This window comes from Phycodurus eques, chromosome 7 (assembly GCF_024500275.1).
Source record: "Phycodurus eques isolate BA_2022a chromosome 7, UOR_Pequ_1.1, whole genome shotgun sequence".
Taxonomy (NCBI): Eukaryota; Metazoa; Chordata; class Actinopteri; order Syngnathiformes; family Syngnathidae; genus Phycodurus; species Phycodurus eques.
The window spans coordinates 10,794,094-10,808,376 of record NC_084531.1 but is presented as its reverse complement, the minus strand read 5'-3'; positions in this window follow the sequence as shown (position 1 = coordinate 10,808,376).

The window sequence follows — 14,283 nt, the reverse complement described above, 5'->3', positions numbered from 1 at the left end:
GAGGTGGGCTTTGTTGTTACGTAACCTCAATTCTGGTAGACCTCTGATGTGGTCGAATTCAAAAAGATTTTCCTTGTAGGAAATGGCTAAAATAGAAATAATCTGTTGGTGTCAAACTGCTGCTTTCAACATCTATTGTATCTTATCTATCATCTCTCAATGTTTTGCTCGCAAGTCAAACCAAAAGAAAAAGAAAAAAAAAAAAAAAAAAAAAAAAATGGACCGGCAAAAAAAAAAATGGACAAACTCTGACTACAACGGACAATTAAAACTGCTGCAAGGATTGTCGGTACCCCCCCTACCCACCAATGAGGACTTGCAAGCTGTCAGCACTAAGGACAAGAGACTGCAAAATCCTCTTGGAGCCTCCACGTCCTGGTCACCACCTCTTCCAGCTCCTTCCCTCAGGTAGGCGCTATCGATCAAAGCAAACTAAAACAAGCAGACATTCCAACAGCTTTTTCCCTCTTGCCATTAAATTGCTAGAGGCTAAGTGACTCTCTGTACTGTGTTTTTATGTTTTTATGTCTCAATAGTATTTATGAACTAGTATTATTAGTATTTATTAAAGTATGTCTATGAATTCTCTCATTATGGTGGACAAAATGAATCTACTTAGGTTAGGCTGCACTCGCAGTATTTCCACTTCCCTTATTGTCAAACCCTGGACAAGAACATGGCCTACCTATGAAATTTGCCCCTCATCTCATCTGAAATATGAAATCGTTATATATTGTCACATATATGTCTTATACTGTACCACTGCTATGTCCTCTTCGACTACCTTTTACTCTGCTTCTGTCTCTCTGATTGTCCCCATCCATAGCGAAACTACAACAACGATCCCTGAACTGGCTTATATTGGTTTCTTCAGTTTTGAGTTGCTGTGTTTATAATGAGACAGCTGTGCTTTGATTGCCTTTGACTTTTGCTCCCTGTGCTTACCACTATGCGACACAAGTGCATCAGGGAGCAAAATGTGATTTCGTGGGTGAGGTTCTACCAAAAGGGTGTCCAATTCGATAAGTGGGTTCAGGGCACTGAGCATTTGGTTCAGACAATAGCGTATCGTGTTTTAGCAAGAGAGAAATTCTGTAATAAAAAGGTACCCGCTCACAATGTCAGTTGCCACCTCGGCCACAGCAGTGATAATGCTCCACTCGCACACGGATTGCTGCGATCACGCTTCGTCCTCTCCGTGCTCCAAAATTCATGGAAATTAAAGGAGCCTCACTGATTAGCGGCGAAGGAAGTCTGCTGCGAACACTGCCGCAGCGGTGCAACCCTCCCACTATCAGATCCGCTGGGCAGCACTCGCCTACGAAATTCCCAACACCGGTATAACCCACCTCTGGCGCACAGTTGTGCCGTCCGCCGCGCCAGGTTTATACCGGTCACGAAAATACTGTAGGGCCCGATGTGTATGCTGAGCGCAGCTCTCATTGAGATGACGTCATCTGGTCGGGTTAGGCGTACGTTTAGCATCTCAGAGGAGAGTCATTACACTCTCTGCAGAATCTCACTTAACTGCAGATTGGTGGGCGTCTTGTGGCCTAGGTGTGCCATTGTAACCAGGACATCAAAGGCTCCCAATTTGTAGTCGGGGGGGGGGGGGGGGGGGAGGGGTTTATAGTAATCTCTTAGTGACCTTTTTCTTTTAACAGTGGAAAACCACACAAGCAGGTTAGTCTCCCCATGTGCCAAAGACTCATGCTGGCTGCTGTCCTCGTCACAGCTCCTCACAAGTTAACGTGAAATGGCGCGTTTTAGCGATTCAATTCCCTCACTGGACAAAGATTATACGCGCACACACACAGAATGCCTTAATCGTCCACAGTAAAAAAAAAAAAAAAAAAAGGCTTTTTAAGATAATTTTATTGTCGGTGCTATTGAAGTGTTGCCTCTGAAGAGCCTCGTAGTCTCCAGTTTATTCTTATTATCTCGTCAGGCTGATTTTTCTTGCTCTTGTCATGTTCATGGGAAGTAATTAATGGTGGATTCCACAGCTATCTCGCTGGCACAGAACAAACCCCCAACATTCTTTACAATATTTGAATGCAATGCACTCACTATAGATTGGCAACAGCTCTCCAAGGAGAAGCTTCTATCTGGATTGGACAGACACTTTCCAGGGAGAACATGCCAACTCCACACAGGCAGGGCCGGGATTGAACCCCGGTCCTCAGAACTGTGAGGCTGACGCTCTAACCAGTCGTCCACTGTGCCGCCTCCGAGAAGAATCCCAGTGCAATTTCATATCATGCTCGTTTGACATATGCTAAATACCTGTTAAAAAAAAAAATTCAAAACATTATACTGGACACCTTGCTGCTCTTTGCAAGTTTTCCCCCTATTGGACAGTTGCAATTGTAACTGGTAAAACACAATGCCACATCATTATCATCATTAGGCGTTCATCATGGTTTATTTTTAATCCTAGAGAAGCAACAATTATGGAGGCACTCACTTATTCAATATTCACAGCATGTGCTCACAACTCACATTTTGCAGCCTCCAGGAGATTACCTAGTATCCCAGCTGCAATAATAAATGCCACGAAGAATGTTCGAGCAAAATATTGAGTTTGCAAGTCCACTTTATCTTTCAATTTAACCCAAAGTAATGATTGCATTCTGTGCATCAAGTGCCTGAATACATTAGAATAAATGGTATTCAGAGAGTGTGGGTTTATCATGCCTGAGAACTGTACTGAATTGCCATTGTCACTTTTTCGTGTTTTATCATTCATCGGACACAACGGAAAAGGGATTACTGAACCCACAGTAAATTAAAGCCAACTCAGATCGATATGCATCTCTTTCATTTCCTCTCCACTTCCCCCCTTCCCCTCTGCCGTATATACGACATCACGTCAAACCCCAACATGTGTTTTCTCATGAGTCGCTATTCCCCATTGGAAAAACACATGCAAAACCACCACCAGTGCTGTCACTTGAAAAATAAAATAAACGTACAGTGTTTTGTTTTGTTTTCCAGCAGAAGTCACGCATGGACAAACATTGCACAGCATGCGAAAGGCACAGGCTACAGCAGTGCTGGGAGTAATTTACAAAACCAAATTGTTGTAGTCATATAACAAGTATTACTTGTTTCTAAAGTAAGGCTGCAAAGCTGTGGAAAATTCTCTGTAAGTTTTAAATAATGTTCCGTCAACTTTACTTGGGAAGTTTAGCTGAGAAATTGTGAAAATATATAAAGTTGTCCACATGAAAATCATGACAATTAATCACGACAATTCATGGGAATTAAATGAAAATGTGGAGTAATATTATCATGAACATGTTGTTTGTGTATTAAAATAAAATCTAATTTTTCAATTAGATTTATGTGGTCATAGTTATTCCTTTATTGTAATATTTTAGATTGCCATATATTCTCATGGAATATTTCTCATTTACAAATTCCCTGAAATGTGCTACTTTAACTGGGATCCAAACACAAACCTCAACTACTACTACTACTACTACTACTAGTAGTAAAGAACATTCTAAAAAACAATGACAGAAGAAATAATAAAACAAATACAGCGGTACCTTGAGATACGAGTGACTTGACTGTTAAGAGCTGTCATTCATTTTTGCTTTGACTTGCGAGCATATATTTGGGATACGAGGGCTATTTGGTGGCAGTGAACTCAACTCTATTCACTTCACAACAAGCAGCAGTTTGGCAGATACTAAACAATTCTTCAAGGCGCACTAACCAGATAGAGCCGCACAATCGCAACGAAAGCACAAACTGTTTAATTTTGGACATTGAAGTTAATTATTTTATTACTATATGGTTTAATAATGTACAATATTATAGTGCAATATGTTCCTTATTAAAACCACATTACAACAAATTGGGTTGTTTTAATGGCATTTCCATTCATTTCAGTGGGGAAATACGCTTTGAGTTCCACGTCTTTTGTGTTCCAAGCATTCTCACGGAAGGAATTAAATGCTGTAGCTATAAAAAATAAAATGCCATATAAGGCATCACTTTTTGTGACCTCTAGACATTGTCTGTCCACCACCCTGATGAACTGCACTGACATTGGTCGATATTCAGTCACCATTCATGCAGTAACCGGGCGGTCTACCTGTCAGTCATTAAAGCAACAAGGTGGAAAAGAAAAAGAAGCAAATAAGAAGCAAATCTAATAAGATCCAAGGTTTCGTAAGTTTTAAACTGTTGTTGTGATTGATTTTGATTTATTTCACCAAAAAGGCAATTTAGTTTCTTGATTATTATATATATATTATATATTAATTAATATATATATGATAATTATTTGAATAATTAATTACAAAAATGAAGTAATTTCAAAAGGAGCCTTGATCCTCTTTACTCAAGCTCTACTAATAAGGTTCTATGTTGTATGTGTTCTACGAATAATTAAAACATCAAATCATCTGACTTGTATAGCAACATATTCATGATTACACTTGACACAATCCCATCCGTAATAACCTTCTTGGCACTGTCGCACAAGGCTGCAGCGGAATTCCTTAAACACTGCGCCACGTCTCATTTAAATGCGGCACTAAATTTCCCTTGATATTCCTCTTTGCTGCAAGGTAGGAAAAAATGAATCAGGAATCAAATAGGAGCCCTTGTGAACAAAATGTCAGCATAGAGAGTAAACGCTAATTCAGTGTGGGCGTGGTTTAAGATGCGATGGCAACAGGAACAAGTGCAGCATGTAATAATGTTTTGTACGTTAATTCCTTGACATTTTGGAATAATAGCTATAAATATATATTTCCCCGGATCACTGGATTGCAGCAAACACTCAAATTAAATCCCAACCCAACTATTCAGATTTTTCTTTGCCTTGTCAGAGATCATTTTACACCTGAGACTATGTAAGTCCCAGGATGGACATGTCTGGAAACAATGAGTCCCAACCCTGGAACAATGAGACCCTGCAACTTCTCATCACAGAGAACAGATACAGTAATCCTCAACTATATGATAGTTGTTGCTTCGCGGTCCTGCTATACTGCTGATTTTTTAAAATGACCCTTATTTGGATCAATGTAAGCAGAACAGTCTGTTTACAAGGAAGGTGTCTTGAAAGTTGTCTTAATTCTGACAAATTGGTCTCAGATTTATGCTGTACGTGTAAACAAAAATTGAGCAATTAATAATTAACACAATGAGCTTTATACATTTCCAGAACATGGTATTTTAAATTTTGATTTAATAAAAAGAAAATTCCAGTGGAAGCATTACTGTTAAGTCCAACAAAATTCATTCTGAGATGCCTTAAAAAAAGTCAAATTCTAGCCAAGGATGGACATGATGGTCTTTCAAAGTCCACCCTTTGCATTGTACACTTAACTGGACATTTTCAAAACATGACTTGACTGACCCAAATGCACGTATTGTGTGATTCCGAGTTTGAAGCAGTCCTCCACTTGGATAACCCCAATAAAAGCAGCCTTCATTTTGAATGGAAGCTTTGACCAGTGCCTTCAAATCCACTTGCTCATAATTGCTTTGCCAGCGTGTTGACAGAGCTCAGCACTTATCTCACAAAAGGCGGGAATACCGCTATTGTTGAGGCCATAAACCTCTTGAATCACTCCCGGTTTTTCATATAGAAGCCCCTCCAGGATAACATACGGACCGTGAGATAAAAGGTGTTTTTCAGCATACATAAATAGCTACATCCACCTATGACCATCCTCTTAAAGTAAGGCTATTTCTGTGAGCTATGGTCTAGCATTCCAAAGGACTTCAGCAACCCGTTGAGTCGTTTGACTTCCCGAGATGTGACTCTCTTTTTTTCGTAACAGTGATTCATAAGCCTCCGATGTGGTATTCAGTTCCAACAGTACATGATTTCAGGCCAATCTCGAGATCTCGCCTCACACGACACGAATCCATTTGCCACTTTCCTCATTCTCCTACTGAGACAGTTGTAATGGATTTCACTACCTTACTGTCCTCAGAACTCATACAGCGTAAATCTACTAATATGGTGGTGCCTTGAGATATGAATGACTCGATTTGAGTTTTTCGAGATATGATCCTCCGTTTGACCGATTTTTTTGCTTTGACTTGCGAGCGCAGACTCGAGATACGAGCGCTGTATGGTATCAGTGCCTCAATTCTCTTTAAAACAAGCGGCAGTTTGGCAGATCCAATTGGTGAACAATTTTTCAAAAACGAGGCTTTAACCTGTTCATTGCCACACCCAGTTGAGAGTACTGTCAAACTAAAAGAAAACAAGAAAATTACAACTTGTGTGTTTTAAAAAGTCACATAGCTTAGACTTTCAGTCCGCTAGCTTAATGATAACGCTATGTTGTGGTGCTTGAAGTCTTAACGCAACATAATGAACTCAAACGGTGCAGCAACTAATGTAAATATAAGATATAGTAGTACTCACAGTCATATATTCTTTATCCTTTGAGTACAACAACTTAGTATTAGAGTGAGATGTCTCAGTGACCAGTATAGTCGTCTTTCTGCCCCGAGGTGTCCAGTACAACGGTTTTTGTTTTTTTGGGGGGGGGGGGGGGCAAAGCTTGAACATATTAATGGCATTTCCATTCGTTTGGCTGGGAAAGTGTTTTGAGTGATGAGCGTTGTCACAGAACAAATGAAACTTGTATCTCAAGGCACCACTGGATGCATAACTTCAGTACACTTGCACCACCTTATGTGATCCAATGTTTGCGCTTGCATGGGAAATAAAACGATCCGCGCTGTTAATGGTATCAATTTGCATGGCTTTGTTCTAGTTGGACTTGCGAAAACATCAATTCAGCCTCAAATCTTGGCAGTCTGAGGATAAAGCTTTTGGAAGGTTGTTGTCTGTGCCAAACTTATACACCCTCCGTTGATTTGTGATCCCGCAGGTCCTCTGGATAAGAGGGATGCCTCTAAGCAGGAAGATTGAAGGAAGATATAAATTATTATAACTGGATGGGATTCTTCTCATTTTTGTGACGATTAGCGGATGCTCGCTCATTTGTTTTCTTCCGACACAACTTTGCTGCTCTACATCGGGTTGAAAAGAAAGGGGTGTTGCTGCAGCAGCTGTATCTAGCAGTCCAAATCTTAGCTCAGTTTCAGTACTTGTATGTTGTATTACTGATTGCCCACAGTGGCTCCAAATTGATGATAAATTCACTTACTCTGCAGGTTTGAAAGGAGACATAGTGCACTTTACACATTATTTATCATCTTGCTGATAGTAGCCCACTTGGGAGGAAAGGCTCTGTCTCATAAAGGTGAGCCACTGGACATGCTGCCCCATATGTAATATCAGGCAGTGACAACACGGAAATAAATGGCCTGGAATGACCAGTCTGCCCAAAGGTTCAAATTGAAAGTAACCTTGATCCATTGGTATGCACATATGATGAAGGCTTGATTTGCATAAAATGATGTTGGATTCCTCGTGTTTTCCATGCTATAGTACCATGATACATAATGGATCTGAGGAACACTGGAAGAAGAAAAAACACATTGTTCCCTCATGTTGTAGTGGAAGCGTAAATACAACAGGTATTGTTTAGTGTGCATTTTCTAGTGTGGTTTGGTCTTTTGCCCACCTGAAAACCACCTTTAATAGCAGTCAAAAGTTTTTTTTTTTTGTTTTTTTTTGTGTGTGTAGAAAAGTCCTTATACTATCTATTGTTATCTTCCTTATCAGAATCAGAATTCATTTTTCTGATTGATTTGTGATATTCAGCACTCCGCTTGTTTGTTTTCAATTCCCTATTTCCTGAAATGGGCATCAGCAATTGTGCCTTTGGCGGCAATTGTTTTCTTTTGGTTTCTGATTGGCTACATTGGTGTTGCAATTAGGGGCTATGGCACAACCTGCTGCTTTGGCATTACATTGACTGCATGTAGATACGTTTATGTGAATTAAAAAAAATATATAGATAAACACATGTTTTGCAACTGTACGACACGATAGCTTAGCAATTAGCATGGCTTTGCCATCATCTTTGCCTATCCGCTCCTCGTCCTCCTTTCATGACACCTGTGTAAGACACATGGTAAGAAGTGTAGCTTATTTCGCTACCATGGAGACTATGATCAGTGACTTACAATGTGTTGACATCAGATGCACAAAGAACTTTCACCTCCGTGACTTGGCACCCGGACGGCATAATAAAACAGTGTGCACCAAGCAGCTGTTCAATATGGACGTGCCGGTAATGTCAGACGCTGGATTTTTTTTTTTTCCAGTATCCTGAACAATCATAGCTACGACCGTGACGAGTCAACGTTCAGTGATTTCCAGAACAAAATACAGATGTTCTGTAACATTTGGCAGCTATGAATGCCCAATAGAAAAATGGATGGATGGATGGGCACACGCCAAAACTATGCATAGCAAGTTTATGGCGTCGGCCATAAACAGTCTCTTCTTTTCCTTTCAGCTTGTCCCTTGAGCGGTCGCCACAGCACGTCATCCTTTTCCATGTCAGCCTACAGCATCTCCTGCATCCTCCTCTCTAACACCAACTGCCCTCATGTCTTCCCTCACGACATCCATCAACCTTCTCTTTGGTCTTCCTCTTGCTCTCTTGCCTGGCAGCTCCATCCTCATCTTCCTTCTACCAATATACTCACTATTTCTCCTCTGGACGTGTCCAAACCATCGAAGTCTAACTTTGTCTCCAAAAGATCGAACCTTGGCTGTCCCTCTGATGAGCTCATTTCTAATTTTATCCAACCTGGTCACTCAGAGAGCGAACCTCAACATCTTCATTTCCGCCACCTCCAGCTCTGCTTCCTGTTGTCTCTTCAGTGCCACTGTCTCTAATCCGTACATCATGGCTGGCCTCACCACTGTTTTATAAACTTTGCCCTTCATCCTCGCAGAGACTCTTCTGTCACATAACACACCTGACACCTTCCTCCACCCGTTCCAACCTGCCATAAACAGGCTAACAATTGTCAAACATTTTGTAGTGTTTAACGTAAATGCGACATTGTTTCAGTGGCAGCTCTCGTCAGAATAAAGTAGCATGATATTCTAAGATGCGTTCTGATTCAAGTCAGAAAATTCTGATTCAATGATCGCTTTTCCACAGCAATATGATATGAGACAGAAAACAAAACCATTTCAAATGCTGTATCTTACCATGTATAAAGTATCGAGAGCAAAGATGGTGGTTGTCAATAGGTGTCCACTTGCCTCACTTAATTGCTGCAATCCAGTTTATGACATATTTTTGGTATGTGGTAAAAGCTCTTAGGATCATGCTTATCAAATCTGTTTGTACAGTCTATAACACAACACGACACTGCCGTTAACATTCAACGAAAACAAGTATGGCCATTAGCTTTTGCCAAGCGACACACCACAATGCTCCCATACACGGCGCTTTGCCCCGCACTCAAATCTTGTTGTTACAGCCTCATTCTAAATTGGAATAGTTTAATAAAGAGTAATTAATAGTTTCCTCTGAACATTTAAATGGTGAGTGTGCATTCATTTTATGCATTTGTTGTCAATCATAAAATGCTACTTATTTTAGAGACATACAAATAAGCAGTGCTTGGTTGAAGTCATCAGCAAGTGCAGGTTGCACAGGAGTGGACTGCAATTTAAATGATGAAGGGACAAAAAATGCTAGAATTATGATTCAGATTTTCTCTTTTTTTTTTAAACACCTAAGCACATGCCACTATGAGGCCTCCTCTTCATTTCAACAAAGTCTCCTCATTGTGTGCAGTGTGAGTTACTTTTATCCCAATTACTACACTCGAATGCAGTGGCACGAACGTACAACGAGAGGCTATGTATGAGGAGAGGCTACAATTGTTTGGGAGTTAGACTGGCTGACGGAACTGGGGTCATTTAAGGTGAGTGGCTGATGACTAAGCAAGTAAGCCAGGCGAAAAACACACACCGCAAAGTTTGGGAGTACAGAGTGGAGGTCAGGAGAGAAGCAAGAAGTATTGTGGACAGGCATGCAAGTGATTATGTTTAGACAGGTGGTCTGCAATACAATCCCCACTGGGACCAAGCTAAGATGACAAAGCTGAACCACACACTGGCTGAATTGGTGATGGTGACATGAAAAACATCTTTAATATTCTGCACTGTTGATGAGATGATTGATGGCAGGTGTGCGGGCTGTTTAGCAATCAATCGGATGGGTGAGTGCGACACGCACGCACACACATGCAGGCACAGGATTCAAGTCAATGTGATTTTCAGGGAAAATGTAAGTGCAGATTGAAATGTGACAGTTGTATCAAAACCATACAATGATACAACTATTTTTAGTTTACCAAATTACTTCTATTGTGTTCAGACACTTCCTATCACAAGTCTAAAATATTTGTTGTGCGTGTATACACACACACACGAAAATAAAGGAGTTCAAACTTAATTGACCTCGGTGAATGGGTTTGTAAATAGCCTGCACGCTGCTGGGATGTTTTTGCATCGTTATTTATATATTTTTCATGAGATGGTAAGTTATCCTGTGTGGGAGGGAGTTGCGCTTAAAGGCAGAACGGGGACTGATGTTAAACAGAGCTCAAGTGGAGCCACTGAAGAGCGAAGTCGTCTAAGAATGTGATTACGACTACCTGCGTCGGGAGAGTGCTAACAAATCGCTCACGCTGACTCCCAGCACAATTAACAGCTAATCTCTCTTCCCTCATTCCACGCTTATTGCCTCTGATTGGCTAGCTTATGTTTAGATTTAGATTGATACGCTGCCTCGGGGGGACTAAATGATTACAAATGACTCAGAGGCTCGTCTTTGCAGACCTTCAACGAAGCAAGGTCGAGCCAGAAGGAGTCAAGCTGGTAAAGAGGGGAATACGCGTACAGATTTTAAAGCTCTGAAACTTTTTTGTTTACTGCTCTTATAGTTTGTTTGTGGGAAATATATATTTATAGCTTTGTGGGATTGATGACAGTATGGCTGGTTCAAAAGCTCAGCAACGTGACTCAGAAAACAGGGGATTTAAAAAAAAGAGAAGTCAGCACAAAACCGTTGAGTCTCATATGTTGTGGCTTTAATCAAAAGTGGCACTTCCAAACTAAACACTGATCCTTTGACCAAACATCCACTGAACTCAGAGGCTTAATCACGCAAGATAACCTCAAGGTGGTGGCATACATTTATAAAATGTGATTTATAAAAATTTTCCCCTATAGCTTTGTATAATGCGCACTATTGACTTTTGACTATTTATGGGGGGGGGAAATTTGCATTATACACGAGAAATTACAGTACTAGACTGGCTTGCCTACAGTCCCCCATTGTCATGTCTCCCATTGAAAATGTTTGGCGCAATGTTTAGCGGAAAATGCAACAATGGAGAACTTAAGAGCAATTTAAGTTATACATCAAGCAAGAATGGGAAAGAGTTCCATCTATAAAGCTTCAACAATTAGGGTCCCCAGTTCTCAAACGCTTAGAGTGCTGTTAAAAGGAAAGGTGATGTAACACCGTAGTTTACATGCCCCCGTCTCAGCTTTTTTTGGAATGTGTTGCAGGCATCAAATTCAAAATGAGAGACGAGCTGCATAAAAACATTAAGATGATCAGTTTGAACATTAAACATCTTGTCTTTGTAGAGTATTGAAGAGAGATTAGAAAATCATTGTACTTTGTATTGCAAATCACGTATTCAATTTTTGTTTAAATATTTTACACAATGTCTTGGCTTCATTGGAATTGGGGATTGTCTACCATACACATCAAATAGCCAAAATGAGATCAAATCTGGTAGTTTTCACGTCGAACACTTTTCCATTCCTCAGGGAGTTTTTTTTTTTTTTTTTTTTTTTTAACGATGAAAGATGCTGCTTTTGAAGATGCACTTTGTTCTCCCTTTACTCTTCTCCGTGCACTTGATTTACGAGAGGAACACAGGTCACTTCCCCCACAATGGTACCATCATTAGTGCTGCTTCACCCCTCAGAAATCAAGATGAACAATTGGGCCTTGATAACCATACACACTGATATAGTCGGTGCTTTGCTCTCTTCTGATAATCTAAGAGGAGTTTAAAACTGCATTTTAAATACCGCCACTCATGATTGCACTTTGATAAAGATAGCCAGTCAAGCATTTTTCATTCATCCATGAAGTGAGTCTGACAGAGTACATCTTTGACAGAAGGCCATCTTGTCATGGCCCATCCATCCATGTACAATCAATTAAAAATCCCAAAGAGCTGATAAGATTACCTGTCAAGCAGGAATGTTGCCAATTCCACTTTGCTTCTGAATACTCTCAGCTGCCAGCGCTCCTTCCATCTCCCCAGCCAGCAAACATAAGTCGCACCAACGTCGCCCACAAAGGTACGTCGGCCGGCAGTTGCTAACGTCTGACAAGCATTGGCCAAAAAGCATGTATTTCCCAGCTTCATTAAACGCCTCAGGGCGATCGGTTTTGCGTCAGATTGGTTGGCTGCTGGTTGTGAACACAGCAGCTGCATTTTGGGGCATATTCTCCTGTGTGCTTAAGATGGAAAAGGCACATAGCTCTGTGCTTCTCTGACTGCGCAGATTCTCCTGTGCACCAAAACATGTCATATAAGCACCCTTGTATCAGCGATACACTCTGGGTGGAGCAACCCTGGAATGTGGGCGTTAAATGTTAAATCTGAACGTCTGCACATTCTGCCATCCATTTAAGCACCTCTCTTTGTCCGCACTCTGGAAAAAATGTATTAAGGACAGCACACTGTAATGGTTTAATCTGATGGCAGTTACAATATACGCCATACGACAGACTCCCTGAAAGCTATCAAACTTTAAATACCTGTGCAGAGGATGACAGCACAATAGGTATGGCAATTAAAATGACTGTCAATTGGAATTTCTGGGGATGCTCACAATCCTACACCAGTTAAAGTACACGGTCACCACAGAATGTACTGGGCAGGTTTTAGGTTTTAGAGTATATACAGTTCAGTAATTATTTGTGATGTCCTCCCATTGGCCATGTTCATTCATTAATTCCCCTTGCTGCATACTGTACATGAGGACGCACCACAGCATCCATCAGTTGCGCCTTCCTGCTGATGCGCTCAGCCGGTTGAGCAGAAGGCGGCAGAAGTCATTGCCGGAGAATCCACACAAGCAGAGGGATATGGCCTATATTAACTATATCAGAACAGAGGTCGCCACCAGCAGGGTCAGCTCACCCATTAGGTGAGATTAGCACGTTTTGGTGCGTCGCCGCCTCAAGGGCGCACCAAAAATTGGGTGACAATTCACCTTCAATAGCATCATATTAAAATAAATTACTATTAACTCATAATTTCACAACACAATGTTTATACTAGAAGGAATGGGAATATGAGTAAATTGAAATACACACAAATAAAAGGAGCGAGGTGAACTACGTACTTTGAAATCAGTGCTCCTGCACAGAGGAGCTGAAAGCAAACAGGATGTAAACAAACAACACTAGGAGGACCAAGTCCAACAGTGATGCTTTTTAAAAGGAATAGTACTTGCAACGGAAGACATTGTGCAGGACAGAATAATCTACACGAGACAAATTTAAGACGCAGGGCAGTGCTACAACACTGTGCGCCACCTGTATTGAATACACTCGAGTACTCGGGTTAGTTGCTCTATATTTATGATGGCAGCAGTATTTACACTTTAAATGGTACATGAAAATAAAATGATACCTTGATTGAGTAATCAATTTGAAATAATACATTTTTTGGTCAAATATTTTCATATTAAAAGGGCAATACACCGATTGGCTGGCAACCAGTTCAGGGTGTACCCCGCCTCCTGCCCAAAGTTAACTGGGATAGGCTCCAGCACTCCCACAACCCAAGTGAGGATAAGCGGCTCAGAAAATGGCTGGATGGATGGATGGCATGTTTTTGGGATGAGTGAGGAAACCAGAGTACCCGGAGAAAACCCACACAGGCACAGGGAGAACATGCAAACTCCACACAGGCGGGGCTGGGGATTGAACCCCGGTCCTCAGAACTGTGAGGCAGACACTCTAACCAATCGTGCCGCCATAGATTAGAGCTGATACACATGTACATGCATAGATAGACAGACAGACAGACAGAAAGAGCTGATACACAGATAGATAGATACACAGATGTCACACACACACACACAAAATGTAAGGGTACCCAAAAATTAATACAGCAAAAAGTGACACACCAAAAGGTCAGTACTAAAATGGAAAATAGTTAACGTACACAAAGCTAGGGTAGGTGGACAGTGCAACGGCATAACAAGAATGAGGGACTAAATACAAAAAACGAAGACAAAAACACAAACTAAGAAACACT